The sequence below is a fragment of the Oryx dammah genome, unplaced genomic scaffold (assembly GCF_014754425.2).
Source record: "Oryx dammah isolate SB20612 unplaced genomic scaffold, SCBI_Odam_1.1 HiC_scaffold_25, whole genome shotgun sequence".
Taxonomy (NCBI): domain Eukaryota; kingdom Metazoa; phylum Chordata; class Mammalia; order Artiodactyla; family Bovidae; genus Oryx; species Oryx dammah.
The window spans coordinates 65,380,760-65,402,985 of NW_024070209.1; the positions used below are offsets into that span (position 1 = coordinate 65,380,760).

The 22,226-nt window shown below is 40.6% G+C and overlaps 1 non-coding gene across 1 annotated transcript; it reads left to right on the forward strand.

Moving 5' to 3' along the window:
* Positions 1-5,810: 5,810 nt before the first annotated feature.
* Positions 5,811-5,917, forward strand: LOC120852380. Its single transcript, XR_005718554.1, has one exon. It is a non-coding gene; the product is annotated as a U6 spliceosomal RNA (small nuclear RNA).
* Positions 5,918-22,226: the final 16,309 nt, after the last annotated feature.

Consider the following 22,226-nt stretch of genomic DNA (forward strand, 5'->3'; position numbering starts at 1 on the left):
AGAAGCCACACCCTAGAATGGATACCACCAGCCACCCCATCCTTCACCACCACCACTTCCTTCTGCAGTCCCACTGCTAGTGAAGAAGCAGCTAGCAAAGGAGAGGATCACAGGAATCCTTTGTCTTCATTTCCAGAGTGGTAATCCCACTTTGGAAGTACAGAAAGCCTGATTCCAGCCACAGTTCAGGAAGATTCTAATGATGGAGTCAGCACCCCAGAAAATAAAGTTTTTCGTTTCACACAAAAAATCAAATAACAAGCTCTAGGATAAAAAGATAAGATGTATTCTGAGCTGTGGTGCATGTGATTACAAGTGACTTTATTATACTGTACAGATAAAGGAAAATGAGCCAAACAAATGTCAAGTGCAGAAAAGTGTTTGCTTCAAGTTATTTGAATTTTAACAAATAACTTTTTCAGAGTCATCATTTATAAGTGGTATTTTTCTGCAGAGATAGCATGGGATTATATTAAAAATAAAGTTATGAGTGGAAAATAAGATCATTTGAAAGTTCTAAATCCTTGACAGTCCACTCCCTGGGATACTCCATCTGATGTTGACATCTCATCCATTCTTTTGTCTTAACCCATAAAATGGGGAGTATTTAGATTTAATAGGATTTTCCTCTCTCCCTGATATTTCAACACAGCAATAGAAAATCCATCCCAAAATCTTCCAGAGAGTCAAGCACATACATAGCTGCCAACACAAGGGCTTGGCATCTTATGTAGGTCAGGCCTCATCTTGGAGCAGATGAGTATCTAAAGTTAGCATCAAAATCAGCTTCGTCAAGTTCTGTTTTCCCATTGTCATCAAGAATTTAAGGCTTTATCTCAGTTTCAGGTTGCTTTCTATTTTGCATAGGGACCTAAATCTTTAGCCTGGAGTTCCCCAGCCTCAGCCTCTCCAAACAGAAAGGATCCCTAGATACTCATAACAGCTAACATTATTGAGTGCTCACTCTGTCTGAGTCATTTTACCTCATTCATTTAATACTTTGCCTGATGAAGGCACTGGTATTTTCCCCATTTTGCAGATGAGGAAAGGCAAGTAGGGGAAAAGATGCCTGCCTTATATCACACAGCAAGCAATAATAGAGGCAGGAACAGAACTCATAAGTCCTCCTCCATCACAAGACCTGATGTCTAGCCTAAAGCAGTGCATGGTCCTGGGTTCATCGACACTTGCAGAGGAATCACACTGCTGTGCCCTAGGTAATCCTCAGCTCAGTCTACAGAAGTTTTCAATGCTCAACAATCAGGTTTGATTTTCTCAGAAACTCCACCCAGGTGCTCAGCAGGACCTGGAAGGAACTTGAAAAGGATGCAAAATTTATCCCTTTTCCAAAAGGGGAAAAAAATCAAAGGGAAAAATGTTAGTAAAGACTCAGTTCTTTTTTTTTTTTTTTTCACTCCTTGAAGAGAAACCACACAAAAAAAGGGCTGTCCATTAAAAGGTTCCACCTCACAGGTGAGGATGGGATTGAAAAGGAATAAAGAAGTTTCTCCTGCAGTCGTGCCAAAGCAATATGCACTTCCCAGAATTCCTTGCTAGTGGCAAGAGAGAAAGAGCTGGTCTCCCTGGGCTCCAAGTCTACCACCAGAACCAATGTGGTAAGTCCTCACATTTACATAGCATTTTGCCTTTCTAAAGCTGCTTCACATGTCATCTCTATAGCCTTCCTGTTAAATGTACAGCAAGAACTTTCAACCAATTTTACAGATAAGAGAATGCAAAGTCAAGATTTTGATGTGCTCAAGGTTCCCTCTGAGAAAAGGGACAGGATGTAAGAAGTCTCCAAAGAAAAGCTAAAAGATTTTCTCTTTCCTAACTTTTCCCATGCCTCCTTTCCTGGTAGCAGGAACAACTTTAAGCAAATGTCACAAGAGACTTTATTGATGATAAAAAGTTTCTCTCTGACATCTTCCACTTCTTTATACCTTTATTAGTGTCCGTCTCCTCTAGGGCCTCTGGCCTCAAGGTGACCTCAGCCCCCCACACAGGAATCTGCCCAGGTCAGTTCAACTCCCATACTATTCCACAATCTGAAGTTCTCTGTCTTCCTTCCCATCAATCAAAATTATCCTTTCTTCATAGACAAGTAAGCCAAGCTAGGTGTTCAGAGGAAAGGAACCTAAAAGAATTAGTTCACGGTAAAGCATAGATGTTTGTTAGCCTCCAACATTTTCAAAAGTTGTGGCATTATTTTTAGAAGATAAAATTGGTTGGCCTTCATGAATCTCCATTGCTCAATTAGCTGAAATTCTCTTTCTTCAACAAAATGAAGAGATTCGGGACACTCCTGGGTAAATGACTACATTATACGAGCTAACCTTCCTAGGAGTCTAAGCTAGGAACTAATCATAGGATATGTTGAGCCTCTCGCGATCTCTTCCCTTTCCTCCCCATTTCTGGACTTAGATATGTTAAAAGCTTGAAATTACAAGTCCCATGAGGGTAGCACCATGACATTGGTGGAGGCTAGGAAAAGGAAGAGTTACGTACATCAGGTTCAGAGTTTATAAACTAGACATTACTCTTTAGAACTCCTTGGGACAGAGGAAAACTAATGACAAAACAGGAAAATGTCAAGTATAGATTACCACTGCTGCTGCTACTGCTAAGTCACTTCAGTCGTGTCCAACTCTGTGCAACCCCATAGACGGCAGCCAACCAGGCTCAGCCGTCCCCTGGGATTCTCCAGGCAAGAACACTGGAGTGGGTTGCCATTTCCTTCTCCAATGCATGAAAGTGAAAAGTGAAAGTGAAGTCGCTCAGTCGTGTCCGACCCTCAGTGACCCCATGGACTGCAGCCTTCCAGACTCCTCCACCCATGGGATTTTCTAGGCAAGAGTGCTGGAGTGAGGTGCCATTGCCTTCTCCAATAGATTACCACAGTGATAGCTAAATGCCACCGCCCTCCCCAAAAATAGTCTACCAAAGACTAATGCAGCTAGCCAGGAGATTAAACAAAACAAAAACTAGATTATTTTTAAGGTTAATACTCTGCCGATGGATATCTTTTTTTTTTTTTCTTAGAAACCATCTTGGTATGTTAGAATAGGAAAACAAAATGAAGGAAAACAGACTGACCCAGCCAGATAGACTCAGAAGAAAAGTAACTCAACTAGGGAAGTAGCAATTATGGTTTCCATTTAGTGAATGACATCATGCACCATTGCTGAACATGTAACTCGCATCGAGTCATCCCAATATTCCATAATAGGCATTATGTCCACTTTCCAACAAATACACAGGGACTCAGGCAGGGTAAGTCATTTGCCCAAGGTTCTATGATGACCTCAAGATTAGAATCCACACAACCTCAAGATTAGAATCCAGGTTTGTCTGATTCCAAAAGCCTGAATTCAAATATTATACTAATTAGAAGTCCATAAACTCTTAGTTTTCTGGACATGTTCTCAAGCGTCCAAAGTAATGATCCATGATAGGCCTTTGGGCACACCTAACCCAGAAGAGCCTTGTTCTGGCACTCTGGACCAAACCACTGCAAGCAGCATATTCACTGGGTGGATCCCGAGTTCCTGTGAAGCACTTAGAAATGCTGATTAGCAAGAAACAGGGTAGCAAATGCACAACAAATACTTACTCTGTCTTAATTCAAACAGTAATTGGATTAGCTATCCACTTAATGCAGGTTTAACTAACAATACAGTACTAACCTTTTCTGCTAATGAAGGAGACAGCTAATAGAGTGAGTAGGAGGTGCCTTTTGAAATGGGCATTTGAGGATTGCCTCAAGGCAGAGTATGGGATAAGAGAAAGGTCCAATTATCCTGAACTACCAAACAAGAGCCTGCAGTTTTTAAAGCAATTTTCCATAGCATTCTTATGCAATCAGGCTTTCTCTGCAATAAGAGAGTCACTTTAGTCAACACAGAGAAACAGATAATATGTAAAATTGAACTTGACATTATATGTTGCAACTACTAAGGATAATGTACACTCTTTCATTTCAACAGTGTTACCAATTACAAAATAAATTGATTTAGCCTTTCTATATGATTTTTAATTGGGCAGGGGTGTTAAAGTTACATAAAAGCTATAAGCAAAAGAATTTTTCCTTAATTTCATGCATGTACTTATCTAAAACAATCATTAAATAAAAAGTTCCAAGAAGCTTTTTCTTTATTCCTGTGAGAAGTGTTCTGTACATTCTCAAGTTTGGGAAACACAAGTGCTAGTCATACTCCCAACTACTCTCCTCAACTACTCTCCTCTTTCATAAGGAGAAAGGGAGGTATTTTTTACTCAGTGCTGGGGAATAATTTTCCTCTCCCCTTCTAGGTTCTTCTGGCTGGCATAAGAATTAAGTTGACACAAAACAGATTAACAAATTAATCAAACAGAAGTTTAGTAACATGTATCCCTGGAAGAGACTAGGAAAACTGACTAACGCACCAAAATGGCTGAAGCCATCACCTAAATCTTTAGTTAAAGACAAAAAAAAAAAAAGGATGTTCGGGGTAGTGATTTGGGACTTCAAAGGGGAAAAAGGAAGTTGACAAGAAGATGGAACAGCAAATGTTTGCTGGGCCATGCAGAGACACTGAGACACAGAGAAGAATTTTAACAAACAGAATTTGCTGGATTCCTCCCTGTCTACACACCTAGTTCAAATTATAGTTTTCTATTGTGATGGCTCCCTTCCTAGATGGCTCCCTTCCCTCCCTTCCTCTATCTACATTCTTTCAGGTAGTTAGGGGCAAAGTCAAAGTTCCTTCCTGAGTCTTTTGGGTCTTGATTGTTTACAGCTCAAAATGCATATGCCAAAGAGATATTTGGGGATGGAAAATTTTGCTCCCCATATCAGGATAGACTAGGTTCTACTATGTGTGCTCAGTCATTTTAGTCATGTCTGACTCTTTGTGACCCCATGAACTATATAGCCCACCAGTTCCTCTGTCCATGGGATTCTCCAGGCAAGTATACTGGAGTGGGTTGCCATGCCCTCCTCCACGGCACCTTCCCAACCCAGGGATCAAACTTGCATTTCCTGCAACTCCTGTGTTACAGGTGGATTCTTTACTGCTGAACCACTGGGGAAGCCCAGGTTCTATCATAATGCCAAATAAATCCTGAAACCTTCATGGTTAATACATCAGTGGTTTACTTCTCACTCTTGCTGCTATTTGAGGCAAAGGAAGCATTTCTTCTTATTTCTCTTCCAATAGTGACTCAGGGAACCACGCTGTTTCCTGGGCCCACTCAGCCCCCTCCTCTGCTGCCATCCCACCCCTCCTCCACATGGGGAGAGAGAACAGGAGGAATTCACACCAGCTCAAAATTGTCTCAGACAAGAAGTAACACCAAAAAAAAAAAAAAAAGAAGAAGTAACACCAATCATTTGTGCTCATATCCCACTAGACTCAATGGAACCATTCATATTGTTTCACATCAAAGAAGGGACACACAGGGAATATTGGGGAAGAACAACAAGGAATCAGAGATGATGAGAAAAGAAGGTTTAATCTACAATATGCATTCTTTGTTAAATCATATTTCATTTACAAAGTTTGATTTATTCACCTTTCCAGAACGTATCTAATGTATAAAAAGTACTTCACTGAATGTTAATTGAGTGTCTATTATGTCCCTGGTACTGAAGATATAGAGATTCATCAGACAGAAATAAACTGAAAGGACACCCATAGTATCTAGTAACTCAGATATAAGAACTGATGAAGACAAAACAGTGTTATCTTTAATTTTCAAATGCTTTGCTCCCCTGCCTTGTGCCAAACTTCTGTTTCTTGGAAAAGATTTCTCTAAGATAAAGACAAATCATGCTCGCTTCGGCAGCACATATACTAAAATTGGAACGATACAGAGAAGATTAGCATAGCCCCTGCGCAAGGATGACACGCAAATTCATGAAGTGTTCTATATTTTTAAGAAAGCTGTGGTATATATACACAATGGAGTATTACTCAGCCATTAAAAAGAATACATTTGAATCAGTTCTAATGAGGTGGATGAAACTGGAGCCTATTATACAGAGTGAAGTAAGCCAGAAAGAAAAACACCAATACAGTATATTAACACATATATATGGAATTTAGAATGATGGTAATGATAACCCTCTATGCAAGACAGCAAAAGAGACACAGATGTATAGAATGGACTTTTAGACTCTGTGGGAGAGGGAGAGGGTGGGATGATTTGGGAGAATGGCATTGAAACATGTATACTATCAGGTAAGAAACAAATCACCAGTCTATGTTCGATACAGGATACAGGATGCTTGGGGCTGGTGCATGGGGATGATCCAGAGAGATGATATGGGGTGGGAGGTGGGAGGGGGGTTCAGGATTGGGAACTCATGTATACCCATGGCCGATTCATGTCAATGTATGGCAAAACCAATACAGTATTGTAAAGCAAAATAAAGTAAAAATAAACATTTTTTAAAAATGAAAAAAAAAAAAACCTCATGATTTCCAAAAAAGTAAATAAATAAATTTTCCCTTGATTAATTTCCAGGTAGTGTCTCTCTTTTTTAAAAAATATACTTTTCCAAAAAGCATTGCCTTTTCAAGGCTGACTCAGGTAATCCTAGATTCTTTTTGAAGTCCTTTTCCTGCACTGTGTCCTCAGATGTAGTATGACTCTTGGTATTTTTATAGATAGATTTTCAGAGTGATTGTACTTCAGTATTGCATCCTCTAATCCTCTTTTGCTTATTAAGACAATCTCTTGCTTCCTTATAAAAATTTGTGATAGAACTTAATTGAATAGCTTTATTAAAATGGGTCTTTATTTACTATGAACAGGTAATTGAAATTTGAAATCTTCCTGTTTTTGTTTAGGGTAAAGGTGTGAGATTCACGTGGACTTATTTGTTCTTCCTGTTGCATTATATATTTTAGGAGAGAAAATGTTGGAACATGTCGATGTAAGTAACCCCCATTATCAGAATTACTCAGAAATAAATCTATCTTATTGATTAAAAAAAAAATAAGATAAAGAAAAATCAAGAAAAAAATAATCTCAAATGGATTAGATTTATGTAAAGTCTACACCTTGATTGACCAAAAGCTATGTAAAATTGCCTAATTACTCAAAGTTTAGTGGAAATGCAGAAGAAACAGGAAGTTGTTAACAAAGGACTGCTCAGGTAAGGAGCCTTGGGGTCTGGACCCCTATAACCACCATCACACACCAAGCCAGGTGGGTGATCCCAAACTCACTGGGCATCAGTCATCTTTGTGAAATGAAGATAATGCCATTTTGCCTTCCCTGCCTGCAGGTGACTTGCAGTGTTGCAGGGAGATTCCACAGGAGCTGACAGTACGTTTTCAGCTGAGACAGATTATGCTTTTCCTGGCTGCTAGCATGCTTCCTCCCTTCCCGATGTCTCCTGTGGTCAGATTGGGGGCAAGATTAGAAAGGAGACAGCACCACCTCATCCTCCCCAGCATCCCTTTTCTGGGTCCTTTCTTCTAGTGGACCCTCCAGCCTCTCTCCTGAAGACACATAACGTTACCACTACTCTCCAAATTTCCTTTTAGCAAATCCTGTTTCCAACAGGGAGTTGGTAAATACATGCTCTTACTAACCAGTGTGTGACAGACGTGAATATTTACTAATGATCTACTAGAGTTTCCCAGGTGGCACTAGCAGTAAAGAGGCTGCCTGCCAATGCAGGAGACTTTAGAGATGCAGGTTCAATCCCTGGGTTGGGAGGATCCCCTGGAGGAGGGCGCAGAAACCCACTTCAGTGTTCTTGCATGGAGAATCCCATGGACAGAGGAGCCCGGCGGGCTACGGCTCACCACTGAAACAACTTAGCACAGTACAGTCATCTATTCTGTGCCAGATAATACGCTGGGTGCTGGCTTACAATAATGAGTAATATGTATCCATGCATGCGATAAGTTCACTGTGTTATGAGAGAGTCAACAAACAGTGCTGCTTTTTACAAAATCATGCCATGTTAGCCACAACCTACTCTTCAGAGAGACCAAAGGCGACTACACCCACCCGTTCACTGAAATAATTAATGTTTGTCTTGAGTTTTGTTTGTTTTGTTTTTTTTAGATATTGACTCCTAGGTTCCATTCTAGTTGATTTTACTCATCTAGTTTTGGGCCTTTGTACTCTTCAAAACTCCCCATCAAGTGATTTTAATGTGAGACATCTATATTCTCAATTCATTAAGAAAGTCTTTGCTTTCAGAATCAACTCTCATCTCTGTAGTAATTTTATCATTTGCATGAACCAATTAATAGTGGGATAGCATCTATCTTCAACATGCAACTATGTGAATCCAAGTCTGGGACAATAAAAATAAGCTAAAATCCACTCAATGAAAAAACAATGAGTAAATTCACAATTTATGGATTTTTTTTTATTAGTTTGATCTTTACAGGTTCATTAATTTCAGCAGAAACTATAGCTGATATTTACTTTTTAAAGGATGTCTGCCAAAAAATAACCCATAAACATATACATTTGTTTCTGTACCTTCCCTAAAACCAAGCTAAAATTATAATAAAGGAGTAATTCACAAGGAAAAAGGAAGAAGACAGTAGTGGGTAAGAGAGGCAAAAAAAAAATTTTTTTAATGTTAACAGAATGGGAAATTAACTGAGAAATTAGTGTACCAAATGTCCATGGATGGGTGATAACAAAGTATCACGTTGTAACTCAGGGACATTTGCTTATGTGGTCCACCTTACATACAAAAAAGAGATTATGTCAAATAATAAAGTCAAAAACAGAATTTATAAGAGAGAGAAAAGAGAAAAATATACTACAGACTGTCTAAGAAGAGTGAATCTTGTTTGCCCATTTTGGGGGTAAACTGATAGTCAGCAACTAGCAAAGATGTAAACCTTGGTCAGCCTTCCTGAATTACTAAATGTAGTCATTTAAATTTTGTGTCTTAGAGTGTTAATTAAACAACTATAGCTGATAGGGGCTCTTAAGAAATTCTTGAGCTTTAGCTGACTGTCTCAGACAGATACCTCGAACATAGCTCTACCACCTTAGTTAGACTAGATCTGCCCCATTTTCCTCCCTATAATTTCTCTGAAGTCAGCTGAATCTGCAGAACTAAGGAAAGAAAGAGTCTCAACTCTGAACAAAACAGATACCAAGCTTACAGGTGCAATTACCCAGATCCTCCTCATTGTCCTCTGTATCCAGGCAACTATCCCTTCTCATCCTCTGAAAACATTTCTCAAAGAGACTCTAGACTCCGCAAGTTCCTTAAGTTCATAAGTTAAGGAACTCCATAGGGAAGAAACTCCATAAGTTCCTTGCACCACTTTATGGTAAGAATGCTGGCAATCAGTCTCACATCACCACCTCCTCTGGAAGAGGACTGATGGATTCTTTCTAGAGACTTTTACCCATATGTAAAATCAATATATACTGACAATTAGTATTCCTCTCACAAAATGGCCAGATGTACCTGATCATTCTACAGTGAAAACCGCTAGCTGACTGAAAAGAAATACACCAAATATCCAGTCAACCTGGTACTAACCCACTTAAACATAACCAGACACTGAAAAACCAAGTTGACCTGAAACAAATAGACTGCCAGATATTTCTCCAGCAAAGATGTTTCTTTGGGATTGGTAGAGAATTGTAATTCAGGGTTTGCAATCTGGGAAGTCACGTACAAGTTCACCACAGCAAGGGAAAGAGGCTGCTTTTCTAGAGAGGAAAAGGAAGTGGGGAGGGCTACAGAAAACAAAGAGCCTATGGCTTTTCATTGGCTGAGTTTTTGCCACTGAAGAAAAGTCTTTCTTCTTCCTATTGGGGCTCTGCTATTATTGCAGAGTGTGACAGCTCCCCCTTCTGGCCTCCCAACTCTATTTAATTGAGGCTTCTGTTTATTAATTTATTACATTAACATGATAAGCCTCTAAAATGAAAAACAGTAAAAAAGAACAAAGTATAACAGGAACAAAATCAGGAGCAGGAGAAAACTGAAAACAAAAACTATCATTGATATCCTCAGAGAAATGAGATATGTTGCATCCCTTATATAAAACAAGAAGCCATAAAAAAAGAACAATCAGAGAGTAAACACAAGCCCTGGGGGAAAAAAAAAAAGCAGAAAACTGTAAATTCCTGTAGAAGTGGTAGAAGATACACTTGAAGAATCTCAGAAAGTACAGAAAAGGTGAAAAATAAAAAAGGAAAGCCAAGAAAATTAAAGAATTGGGTCAAGATTCCTAACAGTAGAATAAGAGAAGCAACAGAAAGAGAGAACAGAGAAAATGAAAGGAAAATATTATTAAGTAAATAACAAAAGGGAAAATGACTGCACCAAAAGACTGTGAATTTCTATTTTGAAAGAACACACTGAATGTTTAAAACAATAGGTGAAAATTGGCCACATTAAATCATATCGTCATAAATTATCAAACACTGACAAGAAAATATATTAAAATATTTCGTGGGCAATGGCAGCAGAGGGTGAATTAAAACTTAGGATGACAGTAGACTTTCCAGCCACGATAGAAAGAGAGACAATAAAGCATTTCTGAGGGAAAATGATCGCAAATAGTTGTAAGCAAACAAAATGTACCAGTTATCAACTTTTTGCCTCTCAGCTCCAAACTCACCCTTCTTTGCCCTACTTTGTGATAATAGAGATTACTCCTGAAACATATTTCTTTCAACACCCAGGTGAGCAGGCTTCATCGATAAAAGGTTCTAGAGAGACACTGGGCTTCCCATTGGCTCAGACAGTAAAGAATCTGCCTGCAATGCAGGAGACCCAGGTTCGATCCCTGTGTCGGGAAGATCCGCTAGAGAAGGAAATGCAGCCCACTCCAGTATTCTTGCCTGAGCAATCCCATGGACAGAGGAACCTGGCAGACTACAGTCCATGGGGTCACAAAGAGTCAGACATGACTTAGAGAGACACGGCAAGGTAACAAATAAGGGGGCTTCTCTTGTTCCCAGTTTGTATTGTCTTCAACTGATGAAAAAGCTTCCAGGAGCATGCAGAAAGCCCACTATCACTTGCTCTTCAGCAAACTTTCTCAGCATCCCAATGGACACCAACTGCAGCCCAAGGCATCCAGTAAACTTTGCTGCTGCTGCAAGTTGCTTCAGTGGTGGCCAACTCTGTGCGACCCCATAGACGGCAGCCCGCCAGGCTCCCCTGTCCCTGGGGTTCTCCAGGCAAGAACACTGGAGAGGGTTGCCATTTCCTTCTCCAATGCCTGAAAGTGAAAAGTGAAAGTGAAGTCGCTCAGTCGTGTCTGACTCTTAGTGACCCCATGGACTGCAGCCTACCAGGCTCCTCCGCCCATGAGATTTTCCAGGCAAGAGTACTGGAGTGAACTTCTCTGCTACCAGCAGCCAGACCATAGTCTCTCCAATGTGTTCTAAATCTCAGCCTTGGGGAAGGGAGTACCCCTCATATAGTTTCAGTCTCCTGACTAGACACAGGCTGACACATGGTATCAACTATTTCCCTTCATGCATCCTTTCTCAGGAAGTTTTTAGAAATTACAGTCCACAAACACCAGACAAAAAAATCACAAAAGAGAAAGGTAGCATATTAGGGAAGCAGATGATCCAACAAAGGAGAAAAGTCAAGAGAATTTTCAGGACAAAGCCTAAGGAGCCAACAGGTCCCTAGTGTGTACTAACTCCCAGAGTGTAGCAGAGAGACAGAACACCTAAGGATTTATGTTTCCAGAGAAGGAAAAATGAAGCTGATACATCACCTGATGTGTTTGAAATAAGCATTAATTCCAGGAAACTGTACACTTTTTGGTTTAGTGGTCAAAATAATGCAAATATTACTGTGATATATCATGCTGATTTATAAGAAAATTTTATTTATTTTAAATATAAATTAAATTAATTAAAAATATGAGTAAAATTAAATAAGTAAAATTGATTTAAATTCTGTATAAGTTTGTGTTTGTGATATTGTGATTTTTACTAAGAAATACTTATTTGGTCTTCATTCTCATTTCTGGCACAGAGCTCCTAAAACTCGAAGAATCAAGATTGCCGGAGAAATATCAGTAAACTCAGATATGCAGATGCTGCTGCTGTTGCTAAATAGCTTCAGTCGTATCCGACTCTTTGCGACCCCATGGACTGCAGCCTATCAGGCTCCTCCGTCCATGGGATTTTCCAGGCAAGAGTACTGGAGTGGGTTGCCATTGCCTTCTCCAAAGATAGGCAGATGACACAACCCTAATGGCAGAAAATGAAGAGGAACTAAAGAGCCTCTTGATGAAGGTAAAAGAGGAGAGTGAAAAAGCTGGCTTAAAACTCAACATTCAAAAAAGTAAGATCATGGCAGCCAGTCACATCACTTGGCAAATAGATTTGGAAAAAGTGAAAACAGTGACAGATTTTATTTTCTTGGGCTCCAAAATCTCTCCAGATGGTGACTGCAGCCATGAAATTAGAAATTGCTTGCTTCTTGGAAGGAAGGCTATGACAAACCTAGACAGTGTATTAAAAAGGAAAGACATCACTTTGCCAAAGAAGGTCCATAAAGTCAAAGCTATGGTCTTTCCTGTAGTCATGTACGGATGTGAGAGTTGGACCATAAAGAAGGCTGAGCACTGAAAGATTGATGCTTTCAAGTTGTGCTGGGGAAGATTCTTAAGAGTCCCTCAGACAGCAAGGAAATCAAACCAGTCAATCCTAAAGGAAATCAGTCCTGAATACTCATTGGAAGGACTGATGCTGAAGCTGAAGCTCCAGTACTTTGGCCACCTGATGCGGAGAACTGACTCATTGGAAAAGAAACCTGATACTGGGAAAGACTGAGGGCAGGAGGAGGAGGCAACAGAGGATGAGACAGTTGGATGGTATCACTGAGTCAATGGATACGAGTTTGAGCAAACGGGGTTGCAAAGAGTAAGAGCAAACAAAAAATAAGCTTATGATAACCTCTGTGTGTGTGTTAGTCGCTCGGTCCTGTCAGACTCTTTGCGACCTCATCAACTGTAGCCCATCAGGCTCACTTGTCCATAGAATTGGGCAAGAATCCTGAAGTGGGTTGCCGTTCCCATCTCCAGAGGGTCTTCCAAACCGAGGGACCAAACCAGGGTCTCCTGCATTGCAGGCAGATTCCTTACCATTTGAGCCACCATCAGCAAGCTAAATGATACACCCACAGCCTCCTTGACAGTTCCAAGACTGACCATAAAGATCAAGAAGTGGCAGTGGTCACATTTCTGGGAATCTCTACTCCTTTCTCAGGACAGCTGGAATACTCCTCCCATTCATTAGCCTATGAAATTACTCAGCCTGTAAAAATCAACCAGGCCATATTTTGAGGCTCCCTCACCTTCTGAAATGGCCCACACTCTGTCCGTGGACTGCGTTTGTCTCTAAAAAAAAAATCCTTTCTTATCTATCACTTTGTCTCTCACTGGATTCTTTCTTTGATGAGACATCAAGAACCTGAGCTTCATTAAGTCCTGAGATCAGATGTGTGATCTCAGTTACAACACCGTGGGCTCAAGTCCCAATCAGAGTTACATGGTTTCAGGGGGAACCTCTGATTTATAGGCAGTTGGTCAGAAGTACAGGTAACAACCTGGACTTGCTATTAGCTTCTGAAGTATAGGGAATGGGAGAAGAGGAGGGTAGAAGGGAAGGAATCTTCTAGGACTAAGCCCTTACTTAACCTGTGGAATCTGACAGCATCTCCAGACCAACAGTCAGAACTGAGTTGAATTGTAGGACATCTAGCTGGTGGTGAAGAATTATTTGGTAGTATGGGAAACCCTCACACACACACTGGAATTGAAGTCAGAATTTTTGTATCTATGTATGAATTTTGATTTGATTTATAATCAAATTTTGGTTTATAATCAGAGATACTGGTGGGAGAGGAAGTGGGAGTATGTGTGAGTGCATGAGAAAGGGCAGAGGGGCTATGAGAGACCTAAAGCTTCACCTTAGCAAGAAGTCAACAGGTAACGTCTACATTTGGTAGATCAAAAATAGCACATAAAATATCATTTACAAATATGGTAAGAAATACCAGCAGTGACAGCTAAAACAGTTGAAAGTAGTTTCCTCTGGGAATCTGGACTTGATGAGTGGGGTTCTCCTGTTTTTTATCATAAGTCTTATATGACTATTTGATTTTTAAAATTATGTACATGCTTTGCTTAAATTAAAAAACAAGAAGTTAAAGCATATCTCAAGATATTGACAGTGGCTACTTTGAGGTGAAGTTTTTCCCCATGGGCATTTTTTCCTAAGAGCATTCTGTATTTTCCAAGTATGTATTATTTTCATAATTGGGGGGCACAGATTGTAGAGTCTGCCTGTGATGCAGAAGACCCAGGTTTGATACCTAGGTCAGGAAGACCCCCTGGAGAAGGAAATGGCAACCCACTCCAGTATTCTTACCTGGGAAATCTCATGGACAGAGGAGCCTGGCAGGGTACAGTCCATGAAGTTACAAAGAGTCAGACACAACTGAGAGACTAACATGCACACACAAGAAAATAATCAATATATGTGCATAATTTTAATATATTAAGCAAATGAAGATAAAATATGATGATAGACGCCAGGTACACGGATGTACATGTGTGTACATACATATGCACGCATGCACAAGTATATGTACCATCCCTTCTCCAGTGGATCTTCCCAACCCAGGAATCAAACCAGGGTCTCTTGCCTCATAGGCGGATTCTTTACCTGCTGAGCTACCAGGGAAGCCCCAAGTAAATGTACACACGTTTATTTGTAATATACAAATACTTTAGATTTTTTTCTTTCTCTTGTGTCCAAATGTATATTAAAAAAAATTTTAATCTTGTGGATATTTGCCCAAAGAAGTCCATTTTCTTTGTATGTTTCTCCTGGTGTTCCAAGATGTGTGCATAGAGGGGAGTGTCAGAGAACGTTCTCTCTGGAGGGAGGTTTTGTCCCTCACTCTGGTGCAATGGACAGCTGCACTAGCAGTACCCAACTGTGAATTCTTTTCTGTCTCCTATTCACCTTACTAAGACAGGCACTTCAAAGACTCCTTGAGGCCTAAACAGGGCGGGCAGGAGGGGCCAACCGGAAAACAAAAGCTTTGAAATGAGACTATTAAGCATCCTAGCAAAGGCTAACACACCTTTGCCAAGAGGATGCACTGGTCATAGCAAACACCCTCTTCCAACAACACAAGAGAAGACTCTACACACGGACATCACCAGATGGTCAACACCGAAATCAGATTGATTATATTCTTTGCAGCCAAAGATGGAGAAGCTCTATACAGTCAGCAAAAACAAGACCAGGAGCTGACTGTGGCTCAGATCATGAACTCCTTTTGCCAAATTCAGACTTAAAGAAAGTAAGGAAAACCAGTAGACCATTCAAGTGTAACCAAAATCAAATCCCTTATGATTATACAGTGGAAGTGGCAAATAGATTCAAGGAATTAGATGTGATAGACAGTGCCTGGAGAACTGTGGATGGAGGTCTATAACACTGTACAGGAAGCAGGAATCAAAACCATCCCCAAGAAGAAGAAATGCAAAAAGGCAGAATGGTTGTCTGGGGAGGCCTTACAAACAGCTGAGAAAAGAAGATAAGGGAAAGGCAAAGGAGAAAAGGAAAGATATACCCATTTGAATGTAGAGTTCCAAAGAATAGCAAGGAGAGATAAGAAAGCCTTCTGCTGTGATCAAATGCAAAGAAATAGAGGAAAACAACAGAATGGGAAAGACTAGAGATCTCTTCAAGAAAATTAGAGATACCAAGGGAACATTTCATGCAAAGATGGGCTCAGTAAAGAACAGAAATGGTATGGACCTGACATAAGCAGAAGATATTAAGAAGAGGTGGCAAGAATACACAGAACTGTACAAAAAAGATCTTCATGACCCAGATAATCACGATGGTGTGATCACTCACCTAGAGCCAGACATCCTGGAGTGTGAAGTCAAGTTGACCTTAGGAAACATCACTATGAACAAAGCTAGTGGAGGTGACGGAATTCCAGCTGAGCTATTTCAAATCCTAAAAGATGATGCTGTGAAAGTGCTACACTCAATATGCCAGCAAATTTGGAAAACTCAGCAGTGGCCACAGGACTGGAATCCAATCCAATCCCAAAAAAAGGCAATGCCAAAGGATGTTCAAACTACTGCACAACTGCACTCATCTCACATGCTAGCAAAGTAATGCTCAAAATGCTCCAAGCTAGGCTTTAACAGTATGTGAACGGAAAGCTTCCAGATGCTCAAGCCGGATTAGAAGAGGCAGAGGAGCCAGAGAACAAATTGCCAACATCCGCTGGATCACAGAAAAAGCAAGAGAGCTCCAGAAAAACATCTACTTCTGCTTTACTGACTATGCTAAAGCTTTTGACTCTGTGGATCACAACAAGCTATGAAAAATTCTTAAAGAGATGAGAATACCAGACCACCTGACTTCCCTCTTGAGAAACCTGTATGTAGCAGTTAGAACTGGACATGGAACAATGGACTGGGTTCCAAATTGGGAAAGGAAGACGTCGAGGCTGTATATTGTCACCCTGCTTATTTAATTTACATGCAGAGTACATCATACAAAATGCCAGGCTGGATGAACCACAAACTGGAATCAAGATTGCTGGGAGTAATATCAATAACTTCAGATATGCAGATGATACCACCCTTATGGTAGAAAACAAAGAACTAAAGAGCCTCTTGATGAAAGTGAAAGAGGGGAGTGAAAAAGCTGGCTTACCACTCAACATTCAAAAAACTAAGATCATGGCATCTGGTCCCATCAGATGCTTTGATAGCTTACAGTAAACGGTGTCGGATTCATGATCTCCGAAGATTATTTAACTCTGGGACCAGGGACCAGGCTTGATCACTGAAGAGCTTTTGTGTAGCAGAGTTTTATTAAAGTAAGAAAAGGGACAGAGAATGCTTCTGACATAGACATCAGAAGGGGGACAGAGAGTGCCCCCCTAGCTACTCTAAGCAAGGGAGTTATATACTTTTTTAATTAGTTATTACAATAAATCAAAAAATGTATCAATGTTGTAAAGATCTTACTAGACCCACTCCCATAATTTACATTTTAAAATAACAGGATTAGCCAACAGGTTTTCAGGAAGGAGAAACTGTCCTCAAGCAGGATACATTGTTGTTATATAATCCTTAGTACAGAGTTTAAATGGAGTTGTTTGTTGTGTAATCATCAGTTCTAGGCTTAAAGAAAAAAAAAAAAAGTTTTAGGTGACTAAGACTAAGGAATGTAGAGAAAAAAAGGCATTTGTCCTTCCTTCCCCTTGAGAATTCCAGACACCTATCTCCTCCTCGAGAGCCCCTGACCCCTTTCTGCTCCTCAGAGACCCGGGACTTCTTATTAACCTGCTTGAGAATTCACTCTCTCAACTTCATGGCAAATAGATGGGGAAACAAAGGAAACAGTGAGAGACTTTATCTTCTTGGGCTTCAAGTCACTGCAGATGATGACTGTAGCCATGAAATTAAAAGACACTTGCATCTTGGAAGAAAAGCTATGACAAACCTAGACAGCATAAGCAGAGACATTACTTTGCCGACAAAGGTCCGTCTGGTCAAAGCTATGGTTTCTCCAGTAGTCATGTATGGATGTGAGAGTTGGGCCATAAAGAAAGCTGACCACCAAAGAACTGGTGTTTTTGAATTGTGGTATTGAAGAAGACTTGAGAGTCCCTTGGACTGCAAGGAGATCCAACCAGTCCATCCTGAAGGAAATCAACCCTGAATATTCATTGGAAGGACTGATGCTGAAGCTGAAACTCCAATACTTTGGCCACCTGATGCGAAGAGCTGACTCATTTGAAAAGATCTTGATGTTGGGAAAGATTGAGGGCAGGAGGAGAAGGGGATGACAGAGGATGAGATGGCTGGATGGCATCACTGAATTCACTCATTCAAACCAGTCAATCCTAAAGGAAATCAGTCCTGAATATTCATTGGAAGGACTGATGCTGAAGCTGTAGCTCCAATACTTTGGCCACCTGATGCGAAGAACTGACTCATTGGAAAAGACCTCGATGCTGGGAAAGATTGAAGGCAGGAGGAGAAGGGGACAACAGAGGATGAGATGGTTGGATGGCATCACCAACTCGACAGACATGAGTTTGAGCAAGCTCCGGGAGCTGGTGATGGACAGGGAAGCCTGGCGTGCTGCAGTCCATGGGTCATAAAGAGTCAGACATGATGGAGCGACTGAACTGAACTGAAGTGTCCTATTCAAAGATGCTTAAAACAAGGTTGATGGAGAGGTATATATGTATACACATACAAACATATATATATATACACATTAGGTACAAATATATACATGTACATATATATACTTAATAGAGAGATATGTAAATAATTACAGATAAACAAGCAAGAGATAAGACAGATGGATGGCTAGATAGATAGATACAGAGGTATGCCCCCTTTCCTTGAGAATTGATGCCTTGTGTGTTTTCTGCAGGTCCTGGAGAACAAAAAAAGTCATGATTTGGCCTCTCTTTCTCAAGCGTGTCTGGCTTTATGGGAGAGGTACTGAGTATTTTACTGAGGTCATGAGTGGCCTTCCTGGAGGTGGGTGGGGCGGTGTGAGACCAGTTTGGAACTGGTTTCAGCAATCATCATTTCCCAAATCAGTCACCCATGACCCCACTCCTTGATGAGCAGGAGAAAAGTGCCATGCTCCTCACCCACTGTGGAACAGGTTGTTTGGACTGGCCTTGACCATGCAAAGATTTCTTCCAGCATTGATCAGAAGAGTGTACAGAGGAGTCAGGGAGGTGGTTGCCTGTTTTGCGGGGCCACTGAAAGCTCAATATAAGTCACTGTAGTATGCAGTTCAGGTCCATGCTCAGGGCTGCCTTCAGAGAATTCTAGCACCTGCCTCTATCAGCTGAACAATCTCGGTAGCTCTAAGTCCAGTCTCCCCATTTGTCAAACCTGCCAATGAAACTGTTTCAGGATTGACAAGTCAAAAATACCCCCACAAGTGTTTGCTATTGTTTGTGACTATCTTCTCTATAACTGTATTTAGTTGTCAGAGCTGTCACAGCATCTGCAGTCACTCTGTGTTTAAGGCGCAAGGGGTTGGCAACCAAGGCATCATCACCACCTCCACTTTACAGAGCAAGAGACCAAGGCTCATGCAAGTGAGTGAGCTGCTTGGTTTTGCACGTGGTGAAGCCAGAATTTATCCCGAGATCTTCTAAATCCACTGCTACACCTGTTCCTGAGCCTGAAGAAGCACCTGCACTCCAACTCAATAGATCATGATACTGCTGTCGAAATCTTGCACTGGTCTGTACTGAAATTAAAATCACCAAGGATCTTTCCATTAACCAGGATCTGAACTGCTGACAGCCTGAGAGCTAGGATTATGGCCCAGAGGCAGACAAACTATAGTTAGGTCCAGCTCTGACAGTGTACACAGTCTTGGAAAAGTGACTTTCCCTCACTGGGCTTTGGGCTCCTAATTTGTAAATCAAGGGAGTTCAACTATAAATCTGGAGAGATCACTAGGAGTTTTATCAGCTCTGAAATGTATGATTCTTTACACTATTTTTCCTCCTTTAAACAGCTTAAGTCTTTGAAAGACAGAGATGCCCAAAAAAAGATACCTCATCAAACCCAGACATCTCTCGCACCCTTTAACAGGCAGCTTGCTGGGAGTAATGAGATAGTAACTAGATAGGATCAGTGCTTATCCCAGGAGAGCACCGTGGATATGAATTCAGAAAGCTAAACCTGAACCGTAAGTAAGAGAGCATTTCTCTAAACCTGAAGAGTTCTCCCATTCATTCTTAAGGAATCTGAAAGTGACTAAGGATCCATTCAATGCTCTCATTTAACAGATCAGAGAACTGAAACAATGGGAATTTCAATGCCTCACCCAAGATGACACAGTTAATTAGCAACAGAGAAGCAACTCTGTTGCCCAGGGCTCCAGGCTCCTTGCCCACGTTCACTGCACTGTGGGGCACTTTATACTCCAGGTTTAGAAAATATACATTAATGGTTCAGATGTCTCCCCGCCAGGAGACAAGCCGTGTAGGGATCAAAGCACATCTGTGAAACTAATGACAGTCTAATTCACTATTGGCAGAAACATGAGAGATTTGGGGAGAAAATTGCAACAGACTGTTACAGACCGTTCTGCAGCACATTGTAGAAAACGGAAAAACACCTCTTAGATCACGAAGTATCATTGAAGGGGGAGCCAACATTCCCTGCTCACTTCACATTCAGTTCCTTTGGATGGTCGGTGGATCTCCCAGATCAGCATGTTCCGAATACACATCTGCTTCCAGGCTGGAGAAATGATAGCCAGGGGTCCACTGCTCTCATCATAAATTTATTTTTTCAAAAGCAGAGTTAAGAGCTTAACTGGATAAACTACAAAAATCAAGTGAGCATGATGCAATCAATCCCTTCATGTTCCAAAACACAGCCATGGTCCCTGACATCTAGATAGCTATCTTTCCAGACTTTTCCCAGCCTTGCCAGCTGTCATCTGAGTTTAAACTCACTTCCTGCAAAGGAAGAACACAGAAGGATTCTTATTTCGTTGACGGAACAAGTTTTTACTGACCACTTTTCAGATGCCAGAGATGATGCTCAATCATCTTGGGGGCTAATTCTATTGCAATTCTAGTTTCTGGACTAATTTACCAAGGCCACCCTAAAGACCTACTGTCCAACTTGAAGCAGAATTCAGGTTCAAAAGCCCCAAGCCCCAACCCAAAGCCCTTTCCCCTTCCTGGTAACAAAACTTTATTCTCAAGGGTCCTTAAAGACCACATGATACATATTTTTTTATTAAAAAACACCATCTGTAAAGGTTATATTAACAATTATCCACATATACATATATTATATGCATATATGACTATTAAAATCTCAATTTCAGGTACTTTCTTTATTTAACTTTTATTATAAAAATTTCAAACACACACAAAAATGGACAAAATAGTATAATGAAATATCAAATACCTGTCACCCAGATTCAACAATTATCCACATTTTCCCCTTGTTATTGCTTCTATTTCCACTTACTATATAAACATATATAAAGAAATACAATGTATATATACATTGATATAGTATTTATATATATAGACAGTCATAGATTATATATTTTTTTGTATCAACTAATATCTATTAATAAATTCTACAGCCTCTTTCATTTTCAAATGTGACCTGATTTGGATAAATTCTGGGGTCACCTTACCTATAGGCAACATTACTGGTTTGAAACACTTAAGAAAAATGGCTGTACCTCATCCTATTCATTATTACAGTGTTGTCTGCTTCTTCCATGCTCTTCCCTGTACTTCAAGGGTAGAAAGCTTGGGAACTAGAGTTCAAAGATTTCCTTGCTAAATCTACCACTGAGAGAACTTGGCAAGAGATTTGAAAGGCAAAAGAAAAAGAAAAGTCTTACTCTCCAGCTGCAGCAGGCAAATAGGAATTGGAGGAGATGGCAGAAGTGGATTTTGCCTCTGGGGTCAAGGCCACAGGCAGCCCAGATAATAGATGGCAACTCTCCAAAATCCCTGAACTTCTGATTTCTTGACAGTGGCCTGACCTTTGTTCCCAGGGTCCAAACATTATAGAGGCCACCCTATCCCCACATGAAACCTCTTCCATCTTGAAATAACCTCAAGTGAATTCTAGTTTCCTGATTAATTGCTGGCTGAAACTGTGAACAAGGGAATCCTTGTTTGGATTCTGAGTATTGCTTCCAAGAAGCTCAGCACCATACAAGGTGCCGATGACCATCCACCCCTCCACCCCAATTTCAGCCCCTCCAACCACATCAACAGCTGATACCTGGCCAGGAACCCATGCTGTTTTATAGGTTGGCCAAAAGTTCTTTTCGGTTTTTCTATACCATCTTACAGAAACACTCAAACGAGGTTTTTGGCCAACTCCATATCTTTTCTCAGGTTCATCTGTTAATTTCTTCTTCACCTTAGCCCAGTGCCCTTGACTAATTTCCACTACTCATGCAAGAAGCCAAGTATTTCCTTCTCAAGAAAGTTCTTGCCTCTCTGCTCCCACAGCAATCCAAAATCTCTATCCACAGATTCAGTATCATGAACATTTGAGATGTCTGCTTACATATGCTCACAAATGTATGCTTAAAAGTGTATGTCCTTCTTGAGTATAAAAACCTGGTTCTGTAACCCCATTGCCTAACAGAATTTGATCTACGGTAGACTTCCCTGATGATGCAGGTAG